Here is a 27,114-nt window from a genome sequence, read left to right as displayed (position 1 = left end):
CAAGAAAAAAAGAAAAAACCCACCACCAACAAAAAACCCACCAAACCACACATGCCCCACCAAGATACTGCTAAGTGATGAAGAAATCTCATTTTCAGAACAGGATAACTGAAGCAGAAGAGATCAATGGACTCTCTCAAAGGGACTCCATTCCGGAAGTGCCAAGAATAGAAGCAGCTTCCGGTCACAACATTCAAACCACGTTTTGACTACAAAACGTTTTTCTGCCTCCAGTCACAGTAAATTGAGTTGATAAAAATAACTGGACGTTTCCCATTTTTCAAATAGCCACAGTATGAAATTCTTACAGCAGCAGCTTTTCCTGTTCATCTGTTTCACTGGGACTCAGCTATTAGAGGAGGACAGTTGTTTGAAATTCCACATAACACGTAAGTATGACATATCCTGTAAGGAGCACCTGATGACTTGTTCTTCCAACACACACCCTTTTTCCTTTTCCAGCATTCTCGCTAACACATGTGTTTCAGCAACCATCATGTTCATTTTCAACTTCTCTATAGCTACTGCCATTTCATTCTAAGTATTTGTTCAAATATGATATTCCCAGTCTTATACACAACCTTGCAACAACACAACAATGGCACCCAACTAACCCCCAGAAGCTGCTCCTATATAGGAACTCATGCTCCAGCTGTTTGAAGTAGCAGACATGGAAGATGTTACATTCAGTTGTTCATTAACACACACACACACACAGGAGATTTACACATTTACATTTAAGTTAGAAAGAGCTTTTAGCATGACTGTTAAAGCTCCAACGATAGATGAGGCCAGAAACGGGAACCAGACAAGAACAGAAAGAGGCAGCCAAACTTGCTGAGCATGAGGTCAGTGAGGGAACCAAGTCAGCTGCTACAGCTATAGCACTTCAGTTTCTGAAGCCAGCCCCAGACATCTCAGCAGGAACGCTTCATCTAACAGGGCACGCCCTGGACATTTAGACAGAATGCTACTTGGATGACAGGAGTAGTTTCACAACTAAGAAACAGCAACAAAATAAATCACAAACCAAGTCTTCCTATGCGTTATCATATGCTTGTGTGCTAATGGCCAAGTAATTCACTTGCTATGAGCACTGACATGAGGTTGAACACTATGCGTACTACTTGATGTCCAGTCAATAATGGAAGACTTTAGTAGGTAACTCCAGATTATCAGATTCAGTTTTATCATATTCAGCTATTTTAAAATTAATGCACTTCTTCCCTATATTTTTCCTCCCATCTACACAGTTTTATAGGTTAGGTCTGACTGTAACATACCAAGAGACTATACAGAAGTTGGATATTAAAGGATTTTTCTGCTACTTTTTTCATTTAGTATTCTCTTTAAGGGATAAAGACGTAAAATGCAATTTTAAGACAATGCCTGAACCTTGATTATTGATCAGCTGCATGTGCTATCATTGAGAGCAAAGTAGTATAAAACTCACGATACCACTAGCAGCTTGCTTTGCAAGGCTTCACAAAGCACACACATTAACTAGTACTATCTATCCTGGCAGGAAGCATGTAGTGCCATAAATGACAGTAAAGTATCCCTCCCTGCACAGTGGTACTTACAGATTCCTTTGTGCTGATCTGGGATCTTAAAATACTGGAACAGGTCAGCAGAACAGTCCAGCAGCATACAGGCCCTAGATGTTATCCCACAACGGAGTACTGTTGGGGAAAAAAAGGGAGGGGAGGAAGAGGGAGGAAAAAAAAGGTTTAAGTATTCTATCTAAGCCAAGAGGTTAGTGAAAGCAACAGCATGTTATGACACCACTCTCCAGAATGAAAGACACACTAAGCCAAATAATAAAGAAAAAACAACTTGAAATATGTCAACAAAGTGACCCGTACCGCAGTCCATCGGAGTGAAGTTAATAGCAAACCAGAGCAGTTCACATTGCAGAATTTAGCTGGAGTGACCTGACAAGCAGTAACTGCTATCCAAACATATACTTGGTATTGCAAAGCCACAGAGTTTGATCAACACTCCCAAGAATGTGCATAGTGGAAGTGGGCAGAGAAAAAGGAAACTCCTGATAAATGATGATTCTTTAAAAGAGCTGCAGTGTCAGTCTGTCACCCAACACTTGTTTGCAGGAAAATGATCATTATTTTCAAGAAAAGTGGAAAAATACTATGGTAAATTAGTGAGGCTGCATCTGGAATACTGTGTCCAGTTCTGGGCTCCCCAATACAAGAGAGACATGGAGCTACTGGAGCAAGTCCAGCAAAGGGCTACCAAGATGGTTAAGGGCCCAGAGCATCTCTCACATGAGGAAAGGCTGAGAGAGCTGAGACTGTTCAGCCTGGAGAAGAGAAGGCTCAGAGCAGGGGGATCTTATCCCTGTGTATAATGTGTACAAGCATCTGAAGGGAGGGTGTAAAGAGGATGGGGCCAGACTATTTTCAGCGATGCTCAGTGACAGGACAAGAGGCAACAGGCACAACCTGAAACACAGGCGGTTCCATCTGAACATGAGGAAATACTTCATTACTGTGAGGGTGACAGAGCACTGGAACAGGTTGCCCAGAGAGGTTGTGGAGTCTCCTTCCTTGCAGATATTCAAAAGCCGTGTGGACACAATCCTGGGCAACGTGCTCAGGTAACCCTGCTTGAGCAGTGTATAGATGAACTCCAAAGGTCCCTTCCAACCTCAACCATTCTGTGATTCTGTGATGCTTCAAGCACCTAAAAGTTGCTTGCAAATCTAGTTTCCCTTAAAACACTGGAGTAATTTGTCCTCACTGACATCTGCGAGTTTGAGTGTCAGTCTCAAGAGATGGTCAAAAACTACCATGATTTTGCAGAATCATAACAGAGTGCCTTTAAAAAAGGCTGTAATTCATTCTCATGTAACTCAACTATTCAACACTGACATCTCTGGGACAAAACTGAACATAAGCAAACTAAGAAAAACGTAACACTACAGCCAGTAAAGGAATAACCATTGTAATCGAAAGAAATATTTGCAGTTTACATGAATGTTAGAACATGCGTACCAATACATTTAATTTGAGGAGAAATGCACTATCTACAGCTGAGGTGCTTTTTCCTGGACCTCATCCCCCTTTTAAATGAGGGAAATCCAGACTATATGGGTCTAACAACTCTTTAATACTTGCCTTCAGAGCTTGCAACATATTCAAACTTTAAAGTTTATTTATAGTGTCTAAATAGAACTTGGAAGCAACTGATGGCATTTAACCAGTGATGCACATATACATGCAACCACATATATGCATGCAAATATACAAAATACACAGTGTACTTTTCACCCCTCACTGGTTTCATTACCCCGCAATCTCAGTAATGAACATGCTGTTACAACATGCTGTTTGAGGTTCCAAGGATTATTTTACAAGCAGTGAGCTTTCCACAAAAAAACCCACACGACTAGGAAATGAAGTCATTTGTTTGTCTTGAAACTATAGCAGCCGTCATTACCATTCATTTTAGCACAGTTGCTCATCTGTATAGTAAAGCTGGACATTTCAAGAGACATCAGTCATTCATCACAGCACGAGTGCCTGTCTACTTGCCCTCCAGTACAGAAAGGTATCAAGGTCCACTATTCTAAAACTACTTTGGGCAATCTGCAAAACCAAGAGAGTCACATAAAATACCAGTCTTCACCTTGGATTAAAATAAAACAAAAAAAAGCCCCAACACAAAAAAGCTAACACTGAAGTGCATTAACAGCTTTTCTTTGGTTTTAAGCAGATGCAGGTACTTCATGGACAAGATAGATGAATTCAAAGCAATTTCACCGCAAAGGTTATAGATAAGGGCAAAGAATTTTATCCAACATAACTGAAGGTAGCCCAAAAATAACTGAGGATTCAAGTTAAGCTATACTGTAATCTATTTTTACATAACTTTTACCTTTAGTCCTTACAGGAAGCATAATATGCCTGCTGACATGAGATGGCAGCCTAACTTTTTCTCCTCCTACAATATCTTCTATTACGTGGTTTAGAAATAGAAGTATGGGGTAATGCAGGAAAAACCTAAATAATTATCCTGATTAGCAATCTTAAAAGTCCAACTCTCATATACCAAATACATATCTGCAGTCATAACTCAAAACTGCATGACAGTAAAGCTAATTAGAGATCAAGTTATTGCTCGTTTTGATACTTATTTTCATTTTCTCATGAATTATAAAGGCATTCTGCATCTTTTGCACATTTAACTATTCAAGGTAGACTGCATCCTTCCTTGCAACTACACTCAACTGATACAAATATTGAGCCAATACTCTAAAACCTTCTCTGCCACCAGCTCAACTGTGTAGATCAGCAAAAGCAGCTCTCATAGAAACAATGTCACTTATTTTAATCAGTGACAACTTGAGCTGTACCACCAGTCAATCAACTTGTATAAACATACTTACGGAAACACTAACAGAGGTCACTAAACTTTTCTGTCAAGAAGCACTGAAAACAATCTGAAAGAAGTATCACTGGGTCTGGAAATCTATTCAGCAGATTCAAAAAAAAAAAATAAACACAACAGCTGTTAACATTCAACAACTTCCACATGATTACACAGTAGATGTTTGCTATACTTTGTAATGGCTGCTTAGTAATAGTAGTACTAGCTGCCTTGAAGACACAAGATGCTGTTTGCCAAAGAGCTACACACAAGCTATTCTTCCCTGCACTATGATCAGTATACAAGCCATTTGCCATTTACTGCACAGGCTGGGGCAAGCCACTTAAACTCCACATTACACTTTCCCCATCTGTAAAAATGCAAAAAAAACCCCTACCCCTGCCTCCTAACTCATAGGCTTAAGCTGTATCTGTGACCAACTTCAGGGGCCACCAAATTGTCCACAGACATGCCAACCAGATTTAAAAACCTTAAGCACAATTTCAGAAGGATCCTGGTGCATGCACAGTAACAGCACCCAAGTACTGCACTCGGCACAGTCTAACTACCCTCTCATACTGTCTGAGCAGACAGCAGAGCTCCCCCCCGCCCCCCGCCACTGCTTCGCTTCAGATCAGATTTAAAGCTCAAGTACTTGGACCTTCCACAAGCACTGTCCTACGGAGCTGGACACACAGACTACTTGGGAAGCTATTTCCCCATCATATCTGCAGGCTGCCTGGGAATACCTTTGAGCAGCCGCTCAGCTAGGCGAATCACTCTACAGGTGAAAATACTGAGCGGGAAAAATATCCAGACGCTTTTGTTTCACCTTCCCAAACACGTGAAGTACTCTACACACAAACTGGCAACATCAAAAGAGAAGTTTCTGTCATGCCATCCGGCTTATGTACTCTCTGCACAGATATGTGTACGCACACTATCTAGAAGATGGTATGCCGCAACACTTAAATAAAACAAATATTTGTATTTCTACTGTTAACTACTAAACATCCTCACATTTAATATGGATACACAGGCATTTCCTCCTGTGAACATAATCTTAGTTAAACACTCATATTTGGGGAAAATTTCAGTCTGGTTTGTAAGATTCTTCTAAAAATCTTTTAAATGTAACAGAAGTGTTTCCCTGGTCTAATATTCAAAAGACTCCTGGAAAGAGATCATTAAAATTTTAACATTTTTTACAGGTATATCACTACAGGCATAAGTAGAGTCGTCTACTTCATCTCACATGAAGGCAAGAACAAGGCCTCTCGCTTCCAAGAAAAATAATCAATCTTCACAACATATTGAAAGTTCATGAAAAGTATACACAATAAACAAGAAAAAACCCTAAATCTCATATTACTTGCTTGTCATATCACAGTAGAAAAATCATTAGTGCACTGTCACTGTTTTATCACAACCAGACATACTACATTTGTTTCCCCTTTTCTTTCTCAGAATTGGCTTAGAAAAGTTGTTCCCATACTCTAGTAAGATCCAAGAGTTACCAGATACTGCATATTTTAGGCAATACATACAGTCGAAACCCACAAAACATCAAGCAATAGACTCAGCTAGTACTCCAAACAGCACCACTCTTTTCAGAGTTGGAAGAAAACAGAACATTTTTGCTGTATAAATAACTACTGAAATTTACAGAATTTTGGTATCATTTCTCAAACAGCCAAAAAACTACTATTGTCTTCACTGATTGCCATTATTAATAATGCCATTTATAGGATTTCGTGACTTGAAGAAATGCACCATATTATCAGACCTGAAGATCAGACACTCTACAATGCAAGTCATGAATATGAACATTGATAATACCCAGGAAGAAAAACCCCATACATTTTCACCATTAAGAACAACATGAATACAAGAGGATAGCTTTATAATAGTTAAACAGTCCAAAGATGAACAGTCACAAAAAGAAACGTTATTCCTTTATGAGGATTTCAAAATTTGATTCAGAGCAGAACCTGAACAAGCAGAAGATATGAAAAATGTTAATATCAGATTTTTCACCTTTCTGCATTTTACTTCCTATTTAAATGAAGGAACAAGAGGGTTTGTCAGCAGAAAACATCTGTGCTTGCATGCTGTTACCACCCTCCTTTCTCCTACAAGTATCCATTAAAAAAAAAAAAAAAAAAAAAAAAACCAGTTTATCAGCATGAATTATTCTACTACCAAACTCCTGAGATGCTTAAGTCTACATAGCACCTACACAGCAAACTTTCTGAACACAGCAGCAGCAACGGCTCAGTTTTTAGATGGCTGGTACTTCGAAAAAGCCTAGTTTTCACAAGGTGCATACTTAACACTTTGACAAACTAGGCTTCTTCAAATGTCTTACTTGGCAACTTAAAAGTCCTTTCACCACTAGTCGTATTATGAAGACCTTAGCCAGTGAACATGCTGTTAGGACAACCAGTGTGTAATCAACCACACACAAAAACAGCTTTATAACTTGAGGCCATAGCACCAGCCAAAGAAAGGACAGTTCTAAACACTTCCATCCAGCAGCTGCAGATGCAACAGGAAAACTTAATTTCAACAGCAACACAGTCCTGTCTATAGTCCAATTTCTCTATTTGCACTAATTGTTAAACAGATGAAAAATGAAATAGAAGAGCAAAGTGAAAGATGGTACATTAGCCTTTGCTTCCCAAGCTGCAGTCATGATCAGTAAAAATACATACAAGTTTCTAATCCCAAACCAGACAACGACTGACCCAGAACTGATTTTAGAGTGGGGGGGGGGAGGGGGAACTGGGGCGGGGGGAGGAAAGGGAGCACTATTTATCAGATTTGCATACAAGATTGCTGGAAGAGTCAGATATTAAAGGGACTGACAACTCTATTTGTGCTAAGTGCTACTGATTTCCCCCCTAAGTGGAGCTATGGGCAGCCTGCTGGCCATCTGGGGCTGGCAACCCCTCTAAACAGCCCACATCATTCCCATAGACAGATCAAACAGCAAAGAGTTCTAGCCACTCAACAACTGATGATTTAGGATTGCTCGAGTTGTTCATGCAGTATGACAAAAATGCCCCCTCCCCCCCCCCCTTTTTTCCCCCCGCCAAGAATTATAGTTTATTCTCATGCCTCTACAGCTTGGTATAGGAAGTGTTACTGGCCTTAAGTAAACCACATTGGGTTTATGATAAATGACATATTATACAAAAAGCACCTGGGTGGGTTTATTTTCATGTCAAGAAACCCCTACAGGGTTTGCTAATGCATATCATGTTCATGTAGGTTTGGAGTTACCTTTATGTAATCCTCAAGTTGCTGCTTAAAGGCATTTTACAAAGCTTTTTGTTATAGCTAACTTAATGCTAGTTTAACTTAAACCACACTATGAAGCCTGATCTTCACAGGAAGAAGAGTTCTAGACGCATGACGGCTTCTGTGATATATCTTTGCATATAAATAGAGCAGTTTTATATCATATCATATTGGAGGCCTTCTCAAAGGCAGCTGATTTCCTGCATTAGTCACAAGCATCAACATCACCACTAGCTTGTAAGTAGTATTTAATATACATCCAGTTTCACTGGATGTCTTGTGCTGCTGTTACCAATTCTGTCTACCCTGGGCTTGACAGCAAGCCAGTAGTCCAAAAACTTAAGGGTACAAGGAAGATGCTACCTAGTTTTTGACTGCAACAGTTCAGATGCCAAAATAAAACTAATAGCTACCTAACACACTAGTTTTGTTCTGTTGGCAAAAATACCTGATACACCAGGCTGTTTGAGAATGGCCCAGAGATTCATTTAAGAAATTACATCTAGGATGATACTCCCCTCAGTTTTAATTGAGGGCAATTTCTACCAAATGTGAGGGGCTGCAGCTTAGACCATGGCCATATACTATCGTTCAATACTAGCAAGGCCATGCCTGGAACTTCTCCGTAGACCCAGGAGAAACACACCTGGCCAGTGCAAGGCTCCTACCTGCACAGCTGACACTGGGTAAGCCAGTACTTTTGCCTGAGTTTTGAGAAAGAAGTTAGCCTACACCTATCAAACTCCCCACACACACACCTCAAAGGAGTCACATCAGACTTCATTTTTCAATATTTATGAGTGAATGCTTCAAGTTCTCTTCTATTCTGGCATGCGTTTGTCAACCAATACTATTCCACAGTAAGACACAAAAGTACAAGTCTCTATTTCATATGCCTACATTCAGCTATAGCAGCAGCTTATACTAGTCAATACTTGTAAAGAGCTACTCCAATCACACACACAGACAAATCAAATCCTCACACGAAGAAAAGAACAGTTTCCACAAAGATATCACCTGTTTTAGGACAAGTCTGAAACCTCTGCAAAGCAACATTACAGCCAATTCTGCCCTGTGCCAGGCAAATGCTGACATAACACTGCTTTCATTTATAGCCTTTTAGTGTTATCCTCTTTCCCTGGTATGCCAGAGAAATAAAGCAACAGTGATTCCTCTCAGTGTGAAACAACTCCAATACAGTTCAGAAGACAAAGTAAATAGCTGCTTCCCATTTCAGTTTGAAAAAATGTTTCTGAAGGCAAAGTTTCTGAAGGCAAGGTTTAGTTCAACTTACCTACAAACCATTTAGTTTTACCGGTAATAAGCACACATCTGTGTCACACAGCCACACGCATTTTGAGATAGGCACTGCGCAGACAGGTAGCTGCTTCGTGAGCACCTCCTCCTGACTGCTCTACCCCCTTCTGTCCTGCCCTCCAGCAAGCAGGTAGTCATGCATCCCCTCCTAAGTAATGACAGTCAAGTAGAAGTCACAGACTTTCTACCTGTCTTCCATTCCCAGTACTCCTTCCCCAAAACTACTGATGCCTGCAGTCTCTATACCTTTAGAAACCATAACAGAACTGCAGTCAGGGGTCAACACTTACCCCTCTGCTTCTTATCACACAGTTACCACGATACATACTCTCCCCTCTTCTATAGATACATACCCAGCACTGTGTGTTTGGCTATTTAATATCTGTCTGCAAGGTATTAACAGAGGTCTCTGATCAGACAATCATATGTAGAGGTAGCTTACTTAGAGAAACAAATAGGGAGTAATGCTGAAAAAAAAATACAGATAAAAAGTGATGGGTTTATCAAGTAATTATTCTCATGCTGTATAGCATCATTGTGGAGAATAAAGGCCGATTCATACTAACTTTCAAGAATAGCAGAAGTTATGTCAGTACAAGCTGTAAAGGGAGAAACCTACAGCAAAGAAAGTGGTGGAAAGATAAGGCTCCTTGAAAAAACAATAGGAAAAAATATGTGACTTGGGCACATCATCTCCCCTTCCCCTAGACTGTCTCCACCTAGTTAAGAATTGACTTCTTGTGAGGCCGAATCCAGGATCAAAGCAGGTTTTAAATCCCAGGGATGCTAGGAGAAGAAAGGACAGGACAGATTAAGTTGCCAGAAGCTACCTAGACCAAGCTTACTGTCACAGGAAGCTTGCTGTGCCACTTCTCTCTGCCAGAGGTACCTGGGCTGAGACAAGCCTGAAAGACACCTTGGAAAGCTGGAGATATAAAGAAGATACTACACGGAGAAGTCCTTTAGGCCTTCTGCTCCACACATTTTGTGCTCTGGATAAATAATTAATGCTATGTTCTAAAGACACTTTGGGCACAACAAACCTGTATGGTCCCAGTGTCCCAAAGAGGAATCATTGATGTTTTGTTAATATGACTGGGAAACGAGGGCAGCTGCGGCCTGTGGCATATCTGAGAGACTGGAATGCCCAGCTCCCCACATAAAGAAGTGGCTCAACAGCAGACCTGTCCTCTAAAGGAGGTTAAAAATTAAGCCAATCTAATCATAGTTTGCCCTATACAGGCAATTACTTCTCTATTTTACTAAGATGAAATTTTGTTTTTAAGTAGTTCAACTACTGGTAAACTCTTACAGAAGAGTTAAAAAGGTGTTATATGGAAGATATTCCACTTTCACCACACTCTTGTGCCCAGTGTTTTCCTGGTTCAGACAGAAGGTTGTCAGGAACTGTCACAGCAGCAGTTCATGTGACTTCCCTGTTGCTCAGCCACACTGAGTAAAAGCTACCCACTCAAGCTGAGGTGCGTCATAGCTTTTCTTCCCCTCTCGCAGCAGCCCACACGTGCACTCATGTGCAAAACTGGTTCACACTAAAATGCATTTCCACATCTGCTCTATCTTTAAGTAGCCTTTCTGACTAACCATATAGTAATAAAGCAGGTAAAAATTTCAACAAAAGTTTGCTTTAAAGGGACTTAACAGGGTATGTCACACTTTTAGAGAGATCTCTTTTAGTGCTGCAAAAACTTTACACCTCCACATCAAAAGTATTCCAGGCACAAAAAATACAGTTCTGTCATCTTCCAGGCCTACAATTTATGATATGACTTCACATTTACTTCAACAGAAAGTGGTAAGTGATGAACTAATTACTTTTTTCTAATACCATTTGACATCTAACAGCACAAGTTATTGGCCTTTCTAGTACAGCAGAACCTTCTAAGACTGCCAATAGCCAGTCCCAAACATTTCCCTTGCAGCTTATTTGCCCACTCTGATACAATAGGCGCACACACTTGAAAACCCTGCCATAAAGGTTCAACACTCCAAAGGCTTTCCAGGCTGACCCTTAAGTTCATCTACTATCTTTTTTTTGCCTGCAAGCTTACAGAAATGCCACCTGCCATTTCCATCAGCAGCAGCAACTCACAGTAACACCTCTGAGAAACTGTTCTGTTGCATTCAGCCTGCACATCTGTCCAGTTTGGATTCAAAATTAAGAACACCATTCTGAAGCTGTGATATTTAAGTCTGTCAAGATCTTTATCCACCTCCCAGTAAAGCATTGCTGACCAGTCAGAGATATTAGTGAAAAGGCACCCAAGAGCATCAAATGCCGTGTTAGATTCGGACATCTTTGCAACAGCAAGAATCCAGTAATCCACTGGACAAGAACTGTGGAGAGCAACACCACTGTTGCAGGGCTCAGTGGACTTGCTGCAGTCCTGTAGTCCTCTTACAAGACTGGCTGTCCCAGGGCTGTCCAAAACAAGAAACTATGAACTCTGTATTATTAAGATACAGGTTATGGAATTATGTTACAAAGTTTGAAAATGAGCATCTTGCAGGGATCAGAGACGCCTTCCCCTGGATACCTAGTGCCCAGAGATCAGGGAACAGTATGGACGGCTTTCTGCACTCAGATATTAGCTGGGGGGGGGGCGGGGTTGTAAACAGTCCTGCAGGAATACGCAGATTCTTCTTTACGACAGCTGGGTTGCACGTAAAGATGCAGTTTGCAGATGTCAAAGTCCTACGAGTATTAAGAGCAGCTACTTGAACCTAGCTTTGTAATGGTTATATAGTGAGAGCAAGAAAACATAGCCAAGGCACTGAATATTGATTAGCTCATGGTTCAAAAATAATCACATTGATCTCAGTGAAATACACACTGATTACATTTAACTGTTCCTGTTTACCTGCAGCACTTCAGCTAGTTAATTATATTTCACAGATCTTTCCAGATTGATACTGACACAAATATTTTGCTCTGCTGTTTTCATCAGTAATAAAATGCATAGCTAATGGTTATTGCTAATTCTAAATCTTTGACTTTAAATTAATCTAAATTAAGACTTAACAGATAGTTGACACCCTGTCTAGATAAGCATATCTTAATTGTGAGATGCACTGATCCTTGCAACATACCCTTTATGCATGGTACATGTAAGCAATGCCCATGGTGGCAGCTATGCAAGAAAGGAAGAGAGGAGGTTGTGTGGTTTCCTTCATGTATTTTAGAGATTACTACTGACCACTGAAAAACACAACTGTAGTTTTATCTTAATCTTGGCAACTGAGAGTAGAAATTTTCTTCTTTCCTTCATGTCAGGCAACAACTTGCTATCACTATGAAGGACTTGATTTACATGTGAATTCAAGATTAAGACAATCAAGTGCAACCTCATAGCCATATGGATGGTCAGGACTGTCAGAATACCATAAAATAAAAGGGACTGGAAAAGCTTCTGGGCTGTAATAAAGTATTCCAGTTCAGAAAGTTTTAAAAAGCCTGTGAGAGATGCTCTAGTTGAATTTCCTGCCATCGTTTCAACCCTGTTTCATCTTCCACTTCAGCAATGTTCTTCCCCCAGCTAACAGTCCACCTGAGTTCCAACAATAACAATAGGGCTGGTAAATGCATACCAGGAGAAACAGGCAAGGCTATATGGCATTAATAACATGCACATATACATTTAAGATGTGCTTGGCAAACAGTTATCCAGTGAATGCAGAATTATTAATATGCACTTCAAATTGCCCTGGGTACTGGCATTAATGAAGCTGCCCGTAAAGCAGCTGAATATTATCTAAGCCTCTAGTGGATTAGGTGTGTTAAAGTAAGGTGACATGGCGCTAATCAATACTGCATGAATTGTTTCTTCTACTGACAATCAAGGCTAAAACTACTAAAAAACAACATACTAAGTCATTCCATAAACTCTTCCACAAAACTGGGCAGCTAAAGTACAGAAAATAATGCTTAATGAAATTTGAGTAACCTTAATACACAATTTTTCCAAATAACTTGAACAGAACAAAGATTAATCTATATTTGCATGCCCTGATGTAGTGAAGTATGCTGCACCCTAATTGCAGCTAATCAAGTTATTAAAGACCTAACCAGCTCTTAGGAAAATATGCTACACTGAAGTTAAATTAGGTAGAAAACCCTGCCCATGAATGAGCATCCACAGAGGTAACAAGCCTCAAACAAATTCTAGCCCCAATAATAAATGCTAACTGCCTGGAACTTTAATTGCACTGGCAAGTTTTCAGCCACACTGAAATTCTGATGCATGATGCCAGTTATAAAAACATGCAGCAGTATCATTTCATCTTGCTGAGTATGTCATATACAATTAACTAAGTGCAACACTATCAGGTCATTTAACTGGTATTTAAGTTATCACTTCTAACCCTACCCAAATCAGAAGGCTAAGCTATAACTGGCACTGTAACAATACCTTCTGATACAGACTGGTCCCTCCACATGTATTTTAAAATGCTCAGACAGCTTCTTTGCCAGTGACCAGAGAGAATATATATGCAGTGAGATACACTGCATCTACTCTCAGGGACACCTTTTGAATAAAGCTCACAAGATTTAAAGCACAAACTCTTCAAAAATAAGTGTCCTGAAGTAGATGCAATAGCAGCAATCTTCCTGTACAGCATAATTTCGAATGCTGAGAACTCCAAACATTGATAAAATTACTGTTGCCCCAGCACAAATCCTGCCTGCTTCTATGGACAAGGTCTGCAGAATCAAATGCAAGCCTTGCTATTGTTTTGACAAGTCTGACTAAAGTCGCAGTTTAGTCGCAGCACTCTCCCCCTTTTAAAAGGCTAGCTCAGTTTCCCCTGCAGCTTCATTTCTTATTGTTCTGCAGTTCTGGACATGTACCTGGCATCACCTTGCTTATTTGTCTCTCTACAGAACAGCACTGCAGTCATAATGATTCTACAACCTTCCCAAATTGGCATCACACTTCTCAGACTGATTTGGCTATGTCTCTAAGAAAGCCCTTCAAAAACAGGGTTCTTGGCTCTCTTCATATCCATTTTCCATTATGGAAATCAGGCAAATGCAGCCAAGACATCAGTTCAGTCAATGCCTCAATAAAGAAATCACTTATGCTATTTAAAAAAAAAAAATCAAAATCATTAATGTGGAAATCGTGGCAAAACAACGATTCAGAGACCTTTTCATTAGCACACAAAATGGATGTCCAAGGTCCACTCTTCCTACCTCCTCCTTCCACCTGCTGCCTCCAGCTCACATACAAGAGTGAAAAAGCACATGGACTCTCAGAGCAGCAGCATTCTGCCAGCTGGATGGTTTTACGGACAGTTACAGAAAGATCATTTTATTTCTCAGCCTGCATTTAGTACCTTGCAGCAAGAACACTCACTATCACCATCACTTCCAATGCCCATAAACTCTGCCCAGGTCAGCAAAAGAGTGAAAGGAGGCTCACCCACAGTAACAGAGGACATTTGAGGGTTTTTGGCCCCCTGTCTGCCATGCACAAAATGGATGAGAAGCAACCTGGAAGCCTTTCAAAGAGTTAGTTTTTTCTTGGGCTAAAGAGTGAGCGTATTTTACAGTTTTGTGCCTATGTTTATTGGAAAGAGTCAGAAGATGAGAAAAAAAATGTAATACAAAGAAACAAGTGAAATATTGATTTGAAAAGTCACAACAAAAAATTTGGTGGGTTTTTTGCTTTGATGGAACATTTTAAAATTTTAAGACAAATTCATAGAAGATACAGGGATGGTTAGGAAAGAAAAAATAAATCTCCCAAGAAACCTTCTCCCTTTTTCCTTTTTGTCTTTAAATCTATCTACTCCCTCATTCAACTTTCACTTGCTCAAGTTTTAGTAGAGATGTTAATGAATGTCAGGAAACACATTAACAGGAAGCTGCCTATTAAAAGTGTTCAATTGCATACTACAGCTTAATTTAATACAATCACACAAGAAACTGAACTGATTAGACTGAACTTTGCTCAAATAAATATTTCCTTCCCAGAGGCCCACTGCAACAAGACAATGAGATTAATAAGCCACATGGAAGAGAAGAGATGAATGATGCCAGCTGTAGTAAAGCAGTGCTACATAACCTAAGCCCACCTGAAGGCAAACTTTAGCATCAGTATTTGCACTCCAGAAGCAACCTGCTCACCAATCCAAACTGGAAGCTCAGTGCTGGGGGCTCTAAACAACCTCTACTCTAGCAAGCAAACCACTTTTACTGGGAGAATTAATTCCCTGAGGGTGTAACTTGAGCCTGTTTCAGTCAACACTGCCTCAGTCCCATGCTTCTCCTTACCTCACTGAGATGTTCCCACTCCTGCTGTACACTGGCACTCCTCTCTGCCCATAGCAAGTGTGTGCAGGGAGCAAAACTACCCACCAATACTTGTCCTTCCCTCCCCCCAAACTAGCTGTTCCTTCAAACCACTGTAACTCTCAGCCCAGCTCCCTACAGAGTCAGGCCAGTGCCAGGGCTGCCACGTGGCAGGGAAGGAAAGACCTGCACAAACCTTGGTTCAGCATAAACCAAGCTACCTTGGAATCACATCCTATGCTAGCAAAGTCTCTTTAATATGAACAGTATGTGCTTCCTCAAGGAAGCCTAGAGGGACACAAGTGAGGACTGTGAGATTAGTAACTGTGAGAGAAAAGGCAAAGGTCTTCTCTTCCCAGTCAAGAGTACCTGTCCAGACACCAGCACTACATGGCCTAGATAAAGGACGTCAACAGAAAAGCTAAACTTCTCTTGGTCTAGCTGAGGGAGGTGGAGCATACCAGAATACATTTTGCAGTCTAAGGATAAAGGCACCCAGAAAGCCTACACTGCTGATCTAGCCTCTTTAAATCCTTTACAAGGAGAAAATACCCAGGCATGGATGCTCCAGAAGTAGCAATAAATAGCTCAGAGAGGTTCCATTTCAGATTCAATTATTGTTCACGTATAGCAAAGCTAGAAGTTCAAAGTTAGGCTGTTTTCTTGCTTTTTCCAACTGTGTTGCAAAAGGTGAGCTCTCATATGTATGAGAAATTATTCTGCATGTGAAAGCGCTTATTCTGGCAAAGGCTTATGCAAATCTGCCTAACGAACAGGCATCACGATCGCAACTTCTACAACAATTCAGTGTCATGTTTATGTTCCAAGTTAAGAAGAGTATTTATGGCAGCTTCTGTCAAGGCAGATGGCACAAGTTTGTCACCTCTTTTAAACAAATCATGCTCATTTACTCCCAAAATTCACTGATTTCACCCATTTCTAACCAAACCATTTACACTATACTTTTATTCTATCCGTGAAATGTAACGTTAATTTACACAAAATTTTCAGATACTTCATTAAAAGGCTCCTCGGACATTCCAGAGAGACATGTGGAATGGAATAGAGTGTTAGCATCAAATTGGATACAATGATCACCTCTACTTGCTACACTTGTGCTCCAGAATAATATTCCACAACTGGGGAAGCCACATTTTATTTCTTAGCTGCAAAAATGTAACCAGAGAAAATCTAACCCTTCTTTCTTGGTAGCTAAAGCAGCTATCTGAAGTGTGGGGTAACAAATGATTCTCCATCCTTTCCATAAAACATTTAATATAACAAGTGTACCCAGTCTTAAAACAGTTATCAGATTCCTTAAGTAGCTCAAGTTTGACTGACAATTACGTTTACCACCTCTTATCAAGAAGATGCTTCCTCATAACTGACGGAGCTTTGAATAAACAAGTCCCCGCAAACACTGGAACATATCTTTCCAGTTCCACAGATGCTATAGATGCCAAAGCTCCTCGCCAACAAAAGTCTGTAGTGCATGGTACAGTCATACAACACAGGCCTTCATGAACACAAGGAAGCACCCAGCCTGGCTTACAACAAAACCAAGAATGTTTGCAAAAGCTGCATTGCTCTGGAATGATAGCAGGCTTTGTCCTCCGCCCATTCTCATGTAAGCCTTTACTCCTAATAAAGGCTATAGATACAATTATTGCAGTCTACTTTAGTTAGCTACCATTCATCTGAAATAAATACAGGCTTTGTTTGCAAGTCTGAAGTATAAAAGGCCTACTCCACACACTTGTGCAAGCGAACTGGAATGCAATAGCTTAAAGGTCTTCAACACTTAGTGGCTTCACATTTTTAAGACATAAATTCATCATTAGCTGTCAAAAACCAAGCATTAATGTATTAGCAGCCCTCTGCCTTAATAAAGTACTGGACATACCACAAACATATGTATTAGTGGCACATAACAGATGCTTTTAGTCTACTTGACTGTCAGATAATTGTTCATGTATTAATAAGCACGTTGAGACCAGCAACTTGCATTGCAGTGCAAAGAATCAGAGAAGCATTAATACTTAAAATATTGCCTTTTGCTCACCTTTTCTTCATGTTACTGTAATTATCCCCTAAGATTTAAGGGCTTGTGAAGTCTTGTTTCCTCTGACCATTTGAAAATTCCCACTAAAACTTGCCTAAGGAACTCACTGTTCTGCAAGAAGCACAATTAAAGACGATTATACTCCCAATCTGAGTCAAGTACACTTTCCTGAAGTATTGCAGCGAGATGCCTTTCAAGTGACAAGAAAGGACTAGTGTTAATGGAAGAGATCCTATGTACTAGACAGTTGCAAGTGAAATCCTAAATACACGGTATAGGGAATGAACCACCTGAAATTTTACAGAAGTATCACATTCAAATATATTTAATCAGAGGAGAATGACTTCTGATCTTTTCACTCCCCCCCCCCCCCCGCCAATATAATGGGATCAGGGCTTCTTTTTCAAACCACTTTACACCTACATTAGTTATTTTCCTTTCTTTGAAGAAAAATGTCAGTAGGAATAAGCTGAAAACAGGGCAGAGATCAACAACAGGGATGGGAGAAGAGCAACAGGATGATCAAGGAAGCAGTCCATTTGCTTAATTAATAATGGCACTCAGCACTGCAAAAAGCCATCCTATCATGCTGAGCTAATACCACTTGCAGCACCACCACTTTACCAATTCTTTTGTTTTGAATTACAGCTTATATTAATCTTAACTCTATGATTTCAAAAGCTCTTAAGGTGGAAAAATGTAGCCAGTGGAATTGTAACTAGAATGAATCAGGAACAGCTGCTCTGCCATCCAGCTTGTAGAAACTAGCTTCTGATATAATTTTATGGCTTGGTACAAAGGCAGTTGTAAAATCCCCAGGCTCTCTATTCACCATATTCTCCCGGTAAGACACTTGCTTTTCTTCAGCCAACTAAGAGCAGTATCAGAATTTTTGTGCACAGCCACTGGATGGACAAATATCCTCCCTTTCATCTACACAATACTTTCCAAAACCATAACCTTTTCTTGGAAAGATGAAGAGCTGAGATCTGTTGGGGGAGAGAAGAGAACTGGCTAAGGTGAAGGGTGAAAAGAAGAAATAATGAATCACATTCATTTAGCTAGTAACAGAGTTGGGAAGCAGCAAATGAACAGGAGCCTTCTATGTAAGCAGGGGCTGCACATGGTAACAAAAAAAAAAAAAGAAAAAAAAACCCACAGCAGAAAATCTGGCCTTGAGAGATAATTTTGAATGTCTGAGAATCTTTCTGTTGAAGGCTTCTACGTGGGTGATTCAGGCTTCTGAAAGCCATTTTAAAAACAGGTTGCTATTCAGCCAAAAAACAAACATGTTTTTCATTTCAGTCATCTAACACCTTAAATCAAAAAGCTGTCTCTGTAAATCCAAAAAGGTAAAGTCTGAACCACAACACACTTAAATCAAAGAAGCTTCACTGTTGGCATTTTCCCCATGTTTTAGGTGTTGAAACTTCAGGTGACAACTCTCTATAATTTAGCAGCCACCCATGCAGGGCAGATGGACAGACATTGTTCCAATAAAGAAGGTGGAGAAGGTAGAGGAACCTGGAATACTAACATCATCATCCTAATTCAAACCTTGGAGTAATTACTGGGTCAACTTACTTTGCACCACCTGATACTGGAACCTTGTCTATCAACAGCTCTAACTAAAAATATCAAATGCCACTTCCAAAGAGATTGCTCTGCCAGGTCTACCAGTAGGTATAAAACCCAGTCCCTTATCTGGCACCATAATCCCTGCTCATCATTTGGATGCTGTCATCTCCCCCAGAAGTCTCTTCTGGGTCTATGGTCTAGGCTTTTCACTTAACAGCCCCCTTCACCTCACACTTGAGGTCAATTTTTTCCACCTTGCTTTCTCCCCATCCTGAGGCAAGGGAGTCTGAGCAACCTGTTTTCTCATTGCAGCGTCACCACAGGGCCTTCCCCACTGTGGTTTGTACCTCATCCGTGGCAGACGCGATCCTATGTACAGGTAAGGAGGAAAACAAATCTCCATTTTTGGTAACTTTTGCCAAGAGCAGCCTCTCCCTTCTTAGTAGGCATTGACATTGCTTTTTTGTTCTTTTACATTTCTACCTTTTGGACAGAGAACTTGTGCTGTTATGCAGCTCTGAAAAAGTAGAGAGTATATCAGCCTTCATTCCCAAGCTCAGGAGACAGCTTTGTGAAGAGATCCCATTCCACAGCTGCCAAGCAGAGGCCAAACCCAAGTCAGAGCATCACACTGACCACCCTGGCCCCAGTGGGGTAGCCTGAGAGATGAACCAGGGGAAGGAGCAAGTGCATCATATTTGTGAAACTAACCTTTCACAGGGATTTCTAGACTTATAGCCTGCAACTTTACTATACTAGCAACCATAAGACACAGCAATGGAATATTAGAGGTCAGCTCTGTGCAAATGAGAGTGTCAGTGGTGGGGGGAAATAAAGGGAAATTGTAAGCATACCTTCTTTTTTGACCTTCAGGATCAGAAGAACAGGGACATGGGCTTTTCAAAGCACTTGAAATAATTACTTAAGGTTTTCCCAGTATATTTTCAATTATGCAGACAGAGGTTCTCAACTAGTTCATCTAAGGGAAATTATTCAGTCTTCAAACCAAGGGCTGATGCACAAAGTAAGTTCTTCAAACTGCACTAAGAGCATATTGCAAATGTGGTGTGAATAACCATGAAGTTATCCATGGGCACAAGTGCCAGAACTGGCACAAGTTTTTCTGGAAGTGGACAAAAAATTAATAGTGCACTTTCCCTAGGATGTATTTATGGTACATTCTTTAAAAATCAGCTAGTTGTAAACTCTCCTTAATTTTTCCAGTCTTCGAAGTGGTGTTACTGGTCAAGAAGCTGCCTGCATTAGGAAACAGCGATTCATAAGGACAGCATGTAGTTGAAGTAAAACCCAAGAAACAGCAATATGAAAGATCCAGGCTTGGGCTAGTTGTGGCTGCTCTACTGAGAATCCTATTACTACAAATCATGTTTCACAAACTATACGTGTACAGTAGAACCTAGAGACATACTGCCTGCCTCACTACTCTAAAAATAACTTTGCCTAGGAAAGTCACCAGGACATCATGCATTATGCTAGGTAGGCACTTCTAGTACATATTCCCGGTTTTTCCATTCAGGAACTGAACTGAGGCCAAGAGTCAGGTTTAATGAAAGGTCATCCACTCATAACTGGAAATACATGATCATTAGCAAGGCCTGAAAAAAAAAATTCTGGCTCTTACCACATCGACACATTATGAGTTTATATGCTGAAATTCTTTTAAAGCTGACTCTACCAGCTTAGGGCTCCACTATATCAAACACTGCTGAAAAATGGTTTTCCCTCAGCACTACTCGGAGAAAACAAAACAAGAAAACTGAGCTACATAGACTACCGAACAAGAGCATAAGGAAAAGCATGTTTTAGCCCAATAAACAGCTAGAATCACCTCACTACCAGGAGGCAGTTTTCTCAACCGAAGCCGAAATAAAAAGGCTAGTTTTGAGCAAGTGCTCTCCCCTAAAATTAGAGGCAGGGAAAGAAGCTACTACAGTATACTTTTCTTTGGGGGGCAGGAAGGAAGGAGAAGCTGGCTGGTATCATTGACAGCATGAAAATCTAGGAAGTTTTGCAAGAAAAGTCAAGAAAGCACTGAAGATCGTGCAAAGGAAGAAATGGAAGAAGGAACAGATCGAGAAGAGTGGATCAGCATTAATTGTTTCAACAGTCTTGACATTTTGAAATAAGTGATAATAAGAAGTTCAAGTACAAGCAATACAAAAATCCAAAGCAGTTAGGTTATAAAATACCCAATCTCTAAAAGAGAATTACAGTATAATGGTCAAGGAGAAAAAGCAAGTGACAGGCAAATGCTGTGCAGGAACAGTTATAGCTCATAACCTAGTTGTGTCAATCGCGGAAAGGATGAACCAGAAAATGACTGATATTACCTTGTCTGACATGAGGGAAAGGATGGAGAAGGATTGACATGACACTGCAGCTCACCTTTTTCATAATAATTCTACCTCCTGCCACAATTTTAGTCTTGATTTGGGAGAGGACAACACTAAATTATTTCAAATCAGTTTATCCCTTCAATTAAGTCAGAAGCTCAGCTTAACTTCACTTTCCCTTCAATAACTAGATCATGTACAAAATAATGACATATCCTTCTCTTCTACCCTCCACCTACCTGATATACAACATTTTGCACTGTGCTATGGGAGTCAGGTATCTTCCATTCAGTCCACTAGAAATCACTGGTTTAGGAGACATGTTGACCCAGCGAAATTACTTTCAAGATCAAGTATCAATCATATGATCCTATGTTTAAAGTAATCAGCTGCTCCTACCACAAACATTTATTGCATTGCAGTGTTACAGACGAACAGTATGCTTAGAAGGCAGGGTAAAGACTGAATGCCAGTAACGACCCACATGTTGCCAAAGATACATTTTAGGATGATAAACAATTAATCAGCTAGCCAGCCACCCAATATAGGTAATAAAGTGGTCAAGAACAGTTGGAAATACTATATTACAACCTTGTTCAAGTAAGAGTATATTTTTACTAATGCTTCCCATCACAAAATTTTTAAAAGGTGTTTAACTATGTTGCCACAAAGAAGAGACACCAAAACATCACTTTTTTTTTTTTTTTTTTTTTTTACTATTTCAAGTGTTAGTTCCCATAACAGTTACAAGAACCCTCATCACAAAAGAAAGCCATCTGAACAGCAAAAAAAGTTTTCCTTTCCAAATACCATATCTGAGATTTTTTTCTTTGAATTCCAGTCAAGTTCAGTATTTCACCATTAGCAGCATCCTAACCCATGAGTCACATGGCCCAGAACAATGCGTCAAGCACACAAACAAGCACACAGCCACCAATATCCAAATAAAATTGTTTCAACAAATCTCGTATCATCTAATTTTACTAGTATCTCCCAGACAAAAAATTATAGCACTTGTAGCACAGCAAGTCTGCCTGCTCACAAACAAAACTTTTTTTTTTTTTTTTTTGGAGGGGGTGGGGGGAATGCTCCTGAACTGTTGCAGCAGGTTGAGCGCTGGTAGCCACCAGATACTGTCAGGTGGAGTCTGAACAGAAACAAAGCCATGAATAGGGATAGGCAGCAGGGGAATCCCCTCCCTTCTTGCTGCTATTTGTGACCGAAGGCAAGTAAGGTCACTTCCAATTTAACACTCAGCTCTCAAGGAAACATTTTCCTCTGGGGAGGGAAGCAGAAACGAAAGATACAACTGTTTCAAACAAAATGCTCTGAAGCAGTGATTAGAAAACTTTATAAGCAAGCAAGACAAAATATACTTTGACCATTTCTTCAACAAACTAGTAACAAAGTTAGCGTTTACTGTTCTGTGCATAACCTTTATTTCAATGCTAGATGCAGTGACCTTTGAAGTATCTGGCATTGAAAAGAGAGGCAGACAAGAAAAACTAAAACCAATTTCCTTATCAGCTGTAGGAAAGCACAGATTTTGTATTGGCTGGGCTAATTTCAACCATTTTATTGGCTGCAAGTATCCTTTATAAAGCAGACTTAGATCTCGGGAAACAACTTCTATGGGAACTTCTCCTCCAGCTTCTAAGGTAACCCAGAAACCGTGCAAGACTAAATACATCTTTGTTTCCCTACAAAAAATTATGACAGAACACTGTCAATCAAGACTTCTGTCCTGCTGTCAGGCAAAACCTGACCTAACACGGTCACACTAATTTAAATGATGAACATCAGAATGTTTTTGATTTTGAAGGGTGAGGAGGGGAAATGCAGTTTGCTAGGCACATTGGAAGTCTAAGTCCTCGGGCAGCTCACTGCCCAAATATCTTTCTACCTCATATGCATCAGGACTGTGTTATGCTACAGTCCATTTATGCTACTAATTTTTAGTAAAAATTGAGTGGTGGCCAGCAGTGTATCTCATCATGTTAGGGAGCTGGTTTGTAGATCCTCCTGCATACAAGAGACCATAAATCAATTTGTTGCACTGTTGAAAGGGTCATGAATTATTCACAACCATAATAATCAGCTGAGTTTTGCAGATTCGAGGCATTCTTTTTTGTCATCTCAAATACAAAATATGCTTTGGCATCATGTTTACTGAAATGCTTAATAAAAAACAATGATCAGAATTCTGTTCTTCAAAGTTTACATTAAAAGTTTCATGTCTTCTGACAAGCAGCTATCATAAACTGGTACCAACAAGAAACTAATGTAATTTGTCTTGAACCAAAAAAAAGGACTTTCAGGGAAAAGCCAAGTGCAAAGTCATTCCAAGTACTGGTGAGATTCACTTTTAAAGAAAGCTCAAAAAGTAGAATCCAGGTTTTAAGGGACTTTGAAGATTTATACTGGTTGGATCAACATCCTCTTCTGTGGATTTAACTTGCTCCAAGTCTTTTTCAAAAAGTTGCATTTAAGAAAAAGATGAAAAGCCACAATCATTCATGTAACATAACTGTCTGCAGCTTCACTGTATTTGGTGCACTGCATGCCCTAACACATGCAATTTAAAACTCCATAGCAAGATTAGATTTCTCATTAGTTAATAAATTACTGCTGCATGTCTAAATCCCATCCATTAACGTGATAAGATACAATAGCGATATTTCCAGCAAGGTTCAACACATGTCCATCAGTTAATAAGATCCCCATCTTTACGCAGCACACAGTGAACTGGAAAGGAAATGAGATTACTGATAGCTGTTCAGCCTGCATGGTGCACCTCTGCGCTGCTGAAATTTGACTCAGGAACAAGCATTTCTTGCAAAGATTTGGAATGAGATTTTTGTTGCAAAACACATTCAACACAAAAACAAGGACTGTCTTAACATTAGCGCTAGGTAATTGGAGTAGATGCTCCCTGCTAGAGTGGCTAAGGAAGAACCCAAAAAGGACCAAGAATCTGTCCTTTGAGCTGTCAACTCTTCAAAGAACGAACTGCTTCCTCACAAGGGCCAAGTGGTCTATCTTTGATAAAAGGACATGGGAATTTGTTTTAGTTATTCATGTGAAGTCTGAAAAGCCTGGCCTAGTTAAAGGGACACAATTAATAACGTTTTAGTTTTTCCAAAATGGGCAAGTGGGATACTCATTCCATCAGCATGGTACGATGAGTACTTGCTGCGCAGGCAAGTACTCATCTTCCAAGGAATGACCCCTTTACTGTCACAGGCTGCACTCAATATGCAGCTAATTCCCTTGTAAGCATTCCAGTACTGTTCACCACAGTAACAATTTGGAGAAGAATTAAAAGCATTTGCCCTAAATACAAAAACTGTATGAATAAAGAAAAAAATATATACATATATATACACACACACACACACACACGAACCAAAAGTTAACCACCAAAATACAAACACTTATTTTCAAGTTCTGGGATAAACAGTAACAGAAGGTAACTGAGAATGGATCTAACTTTTACCTGAACTTAGCATTTACAGTGCACCAGAAATGGCTACTTGTGTTCCAGGTGCAAGTGGGATTAAAAAGCTCTTACTATCACCTCTATTTTGCCATTAGAAACGAGCAAGAAGCCGAAAAAACATACAATTAACAGTTCATCTTACTTTACCTTTAACTAAATTTGCAGCATATAAAAACCTAAACAAGGCACAAGTAGAGAACAAGCCAGAAGCAAAAAACATCCTTGCAAATTCTTCAGCCATAATGGCATTAGGGCTCACAAAGCTGAAATAAACTACAAGTAATTGCATGTCATTGCAAGATGGGGTCAGTTACATCACGTACTTCAGTACAAAAAGTGAAATATAACCCCAGGCAGAACAGACCTAACACTTCTAACCTTTCCTCAACTACCAGCTACCTCAAGACAAAAAGCTTGCTATCCCAGTATTAGGTTTAATTTTTAATTTTCACTGTAAGACACGGCAATTCATTCACCAAGCACAGAAGTTGTACTTTCATTACAAAAATACCTAAATTTGTCACTGTACAGCACTGTCAAAAAAAAAAAACAACAACATTGAAACAAGTGTTATCATTAGTGGTTTTCAGATTATGCCAGAATCTTGGATACTCAATTCCATAACAGAGGGACACTCTCCACATGTTCTTACCCTAAACCTCAATGTTAAATACAATAGCCCTGTTCATCTGCTCTGTTTGCTCCGTTTTATCCTACTAGCTAATCATTTTTTAGAAAATCAAAATGTTGCTACCTTTCATCATACTTTTGGATGTTTTCCACTCAGTGACACCATAAATACCACCACTGGATTCTGAATATCAGATGTTCAGGAAGTTGGGTTAAGCATATCATTTGTTGAATATGCTTAAAATACGATCCATCATCACCTAATCTTCATGGGCTACATCTGGGAACTGTCACAAATGTTTAGTTATCAACAATTTGAATATATTAGTTTTCTTGAAAAAAAGTGCATACTTTTGCAAATTAAAAAGATTTTTTAACACTATTCACATTGATGCGCAAAAATCTACCCTCTGGGTCTCTCAAGCATCATCAGAACACAGCAATTCAGATTTGTCATTTCCATCATGTTCAGTAGGTATTACGAAAGGTTACTGGAGAAGAAGTTGTGAAAAAAGGGCTTAATAACATGAATTCAATAAAGCTTCAAACAAAACACAGGTCAAAATATGCCTGCAAAGTCAGTATTCCAAATTAATTTTTCAAATCCAAACCTGACATTTGGGCTTAGGCAGTCAATCTGCTATGACACACACAACTACTTCCCCTTTGCCTGTGAAGGTCCCTGCCTTTACCCTTGACAGAGCAAATTAACGTCTGTAATGCTGCAGAAAAAGGTAAAATCCTGATCACTCAGCCACCTCTGTATATGCAATGCAAGGGAAAAAAATCGTTCCCTCTAGGCTCTCAACTTAAGATGTGCTGCTTGCAGTTGCGAACTTTTATTGTAGCATGCATAACCACATCAATCCCACCCATATTGCCACCCAGCTCTGGTCCTCAAAGTGGCAAATTCCAAAGATCAGCTACATGTTGTGTGAACAGAATGAAGTATCGAATGACAGGAGAACTTGGCCTTAAACTACTAGGGCTTTTCGAGAGGGAGAGAGGGAGAGAGGGAGAGAGGGAGAGAGGGAGAGAGGGAGAGAGGGAGAGAGGGAGAGAGGGAGAGAGGGAGAGAGGGAGAGAGGGAGAGAGGGAGAGAGGGAGAGAGGGAGAGAGGGAGAGAGGGAGAGAGGGAGAGAGGGAGAGAGGGAGAGAGGGAGAGAGGGAGAGAGGGAGAGAGGGAGAGAGGGAGAGAGGGAGAGAGGGAGAGAGGGAGAGAGGGAGAGAGGGAGAGAGGGAGAGAGGGAGAGAGGGAGAGAGGGAGAGAGGGAGAGAGGGAGAGAGGGAGAGAGGGAGAGAGGGAGAGAGGGAGAGAGGAGAGAGGGAGAGAGGGAGAGAGGGAGAGAGGGAGAGAGGGAGAGAGGGAGAGAGGAGAGAGGGAGAGAGGGAGAGAGGGAGAGAGGGAGAGAGGGAGAGAGGGAGAGGGGAGAGGGAGAGAGGGAGAGAGGGAGAGAGGGAGGAGGAGGGAGAGAGGGAGAGAGGGAGAGAGGAGAGAGGGAGAGAGGGAGAGAGGGAGAGAGGGAGAGAGGGAGAGAGGGAGAGAGGGAGAGGGAGAGAGGAGAGAGGGAGAGAGGGAGAGAGGGAGAGAGGGAGAGGAGAGAGGGAGAGAGGGAGAGAGGGAGAGAGGAGAGAGGGAGAGGAGAGAGGAGAGAGGGAGAGAGGAGAG

At 40.4% G+C, this 27,114-nt stretch overlaps 1 protein-coding gene across 7 annotated transcripts in view; it reads right to left on the bottom strand.

Moving 5' to 3' along the window:
- TLN2 (talin 2) overlaps positions 1-27,114 on the bottom strand; it is a 231,979-nt gene that overhangs the window by 190,223 nt on the left and 14,642 nt on the right. For 5 of the 7 annotated variants that reach the window (XM_064517511.1, XM_064517509.1, XM_026113384.2 and 2 more), the window contains exon 2: positions 1,584-1,682. The exons of the other annotated variants lie outside the window; for them this stretch is intronic. The gene's annotated coding sequence lies outside the window, so the exon portion shown is untranslated. The remainder of the gene's footprint in view (positions 1-1,583; positions 1,683-27,114) is intronic. 7 annotated transcript variants of the gene reach the window in all.

Source organism: Dromaius novaehollandiae, chromosome 10 (genome assembly GCF_036370855.1).
Source record: "Dromaius novaehollandiae isolate bDroNov1 chromosome 10, bDroNov1.hap1, whole genome shotgun sequence".
NCBI classification, from domain to species: domain Eukaryota; kingdom Metazoa; phylum Chordata; class Aves; order Casuariiformes; family Dromaiidae; genus Dromaius; species Dromaius novaehollandiae.
Note: the sequence above shows the minus strand (reverse complement) of the source record. Positions and strands in the feature narration are given on the sequence as shown.